This window comes from Balaenoptera physalus (assembly GCF_965194825.1).
Source record: "Balaenoptera physalus genome assembly, contig: HAP1_SCAFFOLD_1333, whole genome shotgun sequence".
NCBI lineage: Eukaryota > Metazoa > Chordata > Mammalia > Artiodactyla > Balaenopteridae > Balaenoptera > Balaenoptera physalus.
In genome coordinates this window covers 130,893-137,299 of record NW_028125463.1, presented here as the reverse complement: position 1 = coordinate 137,299, position 6,407 = coordinate 130,893, and positions in this window count along the sequence as shown.

The following is a 6,407-nucleotide window of genomic DNA, read 5'->3' as shown; positions in this document are numbered from 1 at the left end:
AGAGGAAACATATAAACCTTAGGAACCCTTACCTCAGGCTTTAAAAGGCAGGGAGGTCCAGTAATCAGTCTTTTTGGAGATTGGTAACGATGTCACCTAAACTTGAAATATTAAAAAAAAAAAAAAAAAAAAGTGTTCTCAACTATGTGAAATCTTTCTCCTCCTACCTTCTCAAATGTAATCCTAGGAATTTTGCCTGTAAACAAAGCATTTCTGGGCCAGAAGTACTTTCTCTCTTTATAGCAAGGCTTCACATTATACTGAGTGCTGCAGGTTCCATCATTTTTAAGGGACAGAGACATAAATGATAAATTATGGTATATAAAATACTACAATCTACCACCTCAAAAAATATTGTTTATGGAGTTTGGAGCTTGGAAATTCAAGTACTGATTGCAGTTTTATTTTGAAAAGAATGCTACAACTTATGTGGTTTTTCTTCCTCATGTTTATATTAAAAGAAAAGCTAATAAACTCTGTTTTAATTAAAATATATGGCTACTGTGTTTGTAACACTTCTCACTGTTCACATAACATTACAACTCTGCCTAACTCAAATGTTTTCAGTCAGCTCTGATAGTCGGGCCTTAAAGCATTTTCCAACTAACCATTCATAAGTTGTTTTGACCCCTGCCTTTAGTTAAGATGTAGACATTTATTTCTTCAGCTTACGCTCTTTTCAACCTGAAGATAATCTAGTCCACTTAAAATCACTGGCTACAGTGCTCAGTGGCATAATGCATTAGATGGCATTTTTGAATTGTTTGTTATGGTGCCAAGATGGAAATGCACATTGAAAGATAAAAGTAGGTAAATCCACAGAGAAAGGAATTACAGGAATACTGTAGAATCAGAACTTGTTGTTTGAGGGTTTCAAGCAATTGAACAGGAAAGAAAATGGAAGAACAGGAAGCAGTAGAATTGTGGTTGCTGTTAAGAGGGTGACTTTTAAACAAGCCACGTAATTTGACTTTAACGTGCTATTTCACTTAACATTCAGTTGGAAATATACCAGATCTCTCAAGTTTCTTTTAGACCCTAGCCACTGCACTTGAGCAATATTCCATCAGTCCTGATAGTATTGCCGTAGTATTTCCTCCACCTTAGTTACCTTCCTAAGGTCACATCTTTAACTTTGTTCTTGTTAAGTTGCTGATGAGGAGAAATGATCTGATTTAGTACAGAAGGGAAAAAAAATCGATCACAAGTCACTGTTTATATCAATAGTTTGCACCGCGTAGTAATATGCCAGTTACTAAGCAGAAATGCTGACATATCTCGAGTGGTCGAAGGTTTGAAAAAAAAAAAATTGGGGGTAGGAACATTGGGCATGACTGTAGCTTCAAGAACAAGTTGGTAGAATAAGGGGAATCGCTAAAAATTGCTTTTCCCCTTCAGCTTTAATTCTAGAGGCAATACAGCCATTTTAATAAATGGGAAATTGAGGCAACTTAAGGTAAAAATTTAAACATCACAAAGTAGGTTCTCCAACAAATATGGGGCATGGAAACTAGTTATTAATAGGGTGGCAACTATGGCATGTTTTTCCAGATTTTTATACCGAGGAAGGGTTTGTTCCCTAAAGTAGTAAGACTATAAAAGAATATCTGACTACCTGAACTCAAATTTTATTTTTTCGCTTTTTAAGAAAAATTATTTTTCTCTATTGGAATACTGACATCTGTGCAATTTTAACTCTGGTATACCGTGAACTGAACTTTATTCTTTACAAGGAAAAGACAAAAGTTTGAAATGTATGTTTGAACCAAATTAAATTGCCATTTTTGTATGTTAAATTCATGTGGTTGACCCTAAGACAACTTCTTAGGGCCCAGTGTTTCTGGTTAAGAGAAGTTTTTTCCACCCTGTATCAGATTCCATCATGACCCTATGCTTTCACATTTACTCCTAATGTACCCTGTATGCCCATTCTTGAAATTCAACAGCACTAAATCCTAGTTTTACAACAGGTCAAATTTCATTTCTTAGTTTTCCCATTCTATAAAATATACCATTCCTTGACTTTTGAAAAATGCTGAAGCCAGTATTTACTGGAAAACAATTCACTCTGTATTCAGGTTATGCAATGTTTTTGGAAATGTTTACCTATAGCGTGTAGGTTAGCTAAAATCTTTCATCACCCAAGACTTCTCTCTAACCACATGTAAAATGACTACGACTGTTCCCTCACCCAGAAGCCGCATTCTTGAGTATAGAGCTATTTGGTAAAGCACTTGACAGCTGGTAGGGGCTCTCCCAGGGGTAAGTGCTAATTTCTATGCAGAATCTGTAGATTACACCCAGCATCTATCAAGTTAAGGATTAGATCACCTAAAATCTTAACTGTTAGCCACTCACCAGCCTGGCCAGCCTGACACCGTGCCAGCAAGAATACAAAAGATCTAGGAGCCCTTCAGAGACACCTGGTCCCTTGTACACAGGTGCAATCTGTTTGGCTTCTGAGGCAATTTCCACTAGTCCGTTTTAAATGGGTTTGGCAGATGAGATAACATGTACTTCATGTGAAAGAAATGTTATGAATACCAGTTTATGGTTTAGGATCGCTAACATGCAGAAAGAACCAGGAAAGTGAAGTAGTATAGAAATTAAGAGAAATCCAGAGTCAAATGAAAAGAGGTGAATGTTCTGTAAAGAAAAAAAAAAAAAAAAAAAAAGGAACAGGTTAGGTGATTACTTAACTGCTGTGAGGGCAGCTAAATAATTTGAATGTGATTAGAGAAAGTCAGTGACAGCCTCAGAACCTAAGGTCCTCAAGAATATGTCGATCTCTACTTCAAGACCTCAAATTACTCTGCTAGCTTTTTCTTACAACATCTATTCCTTCATCTTACCGTTCTCAATTCTACTGACCTTTACTTCTAGCTCCCCAGATGGTGGCCCTTTATCTCCTCACTGTGGGAACCGACTCTTCCAAACGCAGGGCATCAGTGTTTTGTCCACCTCCCACTGCCCTCTCTCAACAAGGTCATCTCAGCTTCACCCTTTGACTCTCTGCTCGTGTCCAATGTGGCAGTGCTTGATGTTGGTTACTACTATGAGCCATTTCTAAAACACTATCACCAGGTTCCAGGAAATACAGGATTTCTATGGCTCACGGGCTAACTGGCCCCTTGTAATCCCCTTTAATCAACTACTTGAGCCCTCCTGTGTTCCCACAAAGTAGTTGTTCCCAATTTGCTGCACTCACTCCCCTGATCTGCCCACATCCCTAGATGTATCTCCTCAGGCTAGGCAGCAACCCCACCTTCCAAACTCCAAAACTCATTTCATCTGGCATTAGGAATAGATGCCTCACTTCTTAAGGTAACCCCTCTCATCTAAGGGAGAGGAGTCCATCCCAACTCTTCAAATCAAATTTCTATATCCAACACCCCCACCACCAGGATGGTGGTGAGGATGGGGCAATTTGACCTTCCTCAGCCCTTGACATGTCCTAGTGTTTCTCAAGATGTGGTCTCCAGACCACCTGCCTCTCATGGGCTGAAAGTCCCTGTAAGAAATGAAGCTTCTCTAAATGCAACGCGGAATCCTAGAACAGATAAAGAACATCAGTGGAAAATCTGGTGAAATCCAAATGAAGTCTGGAGTTAACAGTAGTGCGTTAATGTTGACTTCTTAGTTTAACAAATGTGCTATGATAATATGTTAATATTAGGGCAAAACGGATATATCTTTGCAACTTGTCTGTAAACCTAAAATCATTCTAAAAGTTTACTAAAACAGAACAAAAAGACCTAATTCTTGGATCCCAAATTCATCTCAATTCCTGGAGCTGAAGCCTGGGAATCTACATTTCTAATAGGAAGCCCAAATGATTCTTATGCAGACACAAATTTGAAAACTAGTCTTTCAATTCCCTTTCCATTCCATGCCTGAATGGCTGCTTCCTCCTTGTTTTACTTACCTTAACCTGATTTCATCTTTTAGATCCTCTCAACCCTAAAATATAAGTACTATCATTATCCCCCTTTCACAGATGAGAAAGTATAAGATGCAGTACACAAACGAAGTACTAAGAGCTTAAGTAATTTGTTCAGGATCAACAGCCCATGAATGATGGAGCTGGGAGTTGAATCCCTAATCAGTCTAGCTCCCAAATCTATGCACAGAACCATTCTACTTCCTCTCATTCTGTTGCACGTAAGAGCTCTGTAACTAAATCACTAAAAGAAGCATTATTACCTATTTCTCCAACTTCCTAAGTCCAACAGTGCCCCCCTTTTCCACTGGGGGGAATGAACAATGAGAAAGCATTGGGAAGATGTGCCAACTAGAGACCTGGACGGGTAAGGCACAGTGGCTCTTGCACCAGGATCCAGCTCAACTGCTGTATTCTCTGTTCTCCCAAATGCCCTAACATGTACCAATCTAATAATGCTCATAGTACTCACTTTGATGCTAAATTAATTATCTCAGGTTTACTAAGCATCTGTCCAGATTGTCAGGGAAGTGCCAACTCTAAATCAATTTACAGTTGGCCCTCCGTATCCACAGGTTCTGCATCAGTGGATTCAACCAACCATGGACTGAAAATACTTAGGGAAAAAAATTTCAGAAAGTTACAGAAAGCAAAACTTGAATTTGCTGCACACCACCAACCATTTGCATTATATTTACAACTACTTACTTAGGATTTGTATTTGGTGTTATAAGTAATCTAGACATGACTTAAAGTATAAAGGAGGGTGCGGGGGAAGATGGGAGGATTGTGCGTAGGTTATATGTAAATACTGCACCGTTTTCTATAAGGGACTTGAGCATCCATGGATTTTGGTATGGGGTGGCACGGGGGGGAGGGAGACTACTGGAACCAATGACCCACAAATACAGAGGGAGAACCATATATCCTCTTATCTTAGCTGGGTTCCCTGACTTGTATTTAGACCTTAATACAAAGTTGTGGATCTAACTGCTGAATGATGAAGTTTTGGGAGTTTCTGACTGCAAACCAGACACACACAACAACAGCAGCACTTCTATCCAAATTGCTTCAGTACAGAGTATAGATGGAGGGTTGATAAAATAGAACACAATCTCAGGTAATGTCTCTGTTCTTATGTGTATTTTCCTTCATTTCTTCAAGTGAATCATGAAACAATCACAGGATCAGCAGGAGAAACCTATGAAGTATATTCATTCAGGTAAAACATGTTTTCATTAGTTCTCCTTCTGGTGATTGGAATTTCTTTGATTTTATTATCAATAAAAACGTTGCCACTTATATTCAAAGTACATCCGAGAAATCTGATCATGAAGTTAGAATGCACATACCTCCTTCAGATACTCTTAGAAAACAGTGTCTCTCCATGAAAGCATGAGAAAACTACTTGTACAGCATCTTATTTGCTTTACCATTGCTTTAATGCACTTTAAAATTTAGCTACATTAATTGGGAACAAAGAAACAAAAATAGACATTTCTTTGTTTTTCATAAATAACTACTCTCCATATTTGATAAAAATCTCAAAGCATTATTTTAACTTCCCACAAGTATAATACATACAATTTTTTTTTTCTGAAATAATAAGGTCAGCAAATTAAGTATCTTGGCACTAATATAACCACATACAACTGCTATTCTACTGACTTCCAGGAACAAAACAAAAACAGAAAACTTCTTATCAAGATGCTCTGGGTTTCCTTTTGCTAGTGTTAGGGATCCGGAATTATAATCATCTGCCAGTAATAATTTTATAGATTCTAGTTGATTGTCTACAAATAAAATATCGCTGGCTCTGCTTTGTGAGTTCTGGATTTGACATGACACTAACAATACCGCATGGGACAGGCACTATACACACATGGAAATCAGGAAAAGTACTGAATGCCCTGGACTCGAACTACTGACTCAGTATGTGCCTCACTTGGCTCAGTAATAAATTCACCTGCACCAAACCCGTATCAAAAGTCACTAAATCTCTCATATATATAATATATATTATTTATATACACACCCACAACACATACACACTATACATACAGTTTGTAACAACATGAAGTAATATTGTCTTCAAATGATGTACCACAGACTGAAATAAATCCTGTAATTGTCATCAAGCTGCTAGAAGCTTTTGAGAGTTCTGAGCCAGGTTACTTAGTTACTTTCATCCTGCCTACCCTTCATTCACCCTGCTTTAATGTCTTGGTAGCTTTTTCTTTCAAAACCACCCTCCTCAACCCAGGCGTATTTCTTTCCCAGGATCCCTTGATCGGACTTTGGAGGCAAGAGAGGGCATGCAGGGGGAGCAGGAAATCCTCAGCCACTGTACCTCACACCTGCCTAGATTTGTGATGTTCTCTGTCCTGTTGGCCACATTCGGTGTTAGAAAGCAGTTATTCAAAGCTTTGTCCCTCCTACCCCCCTTGGTCTTTCTGTAGAGCACAAA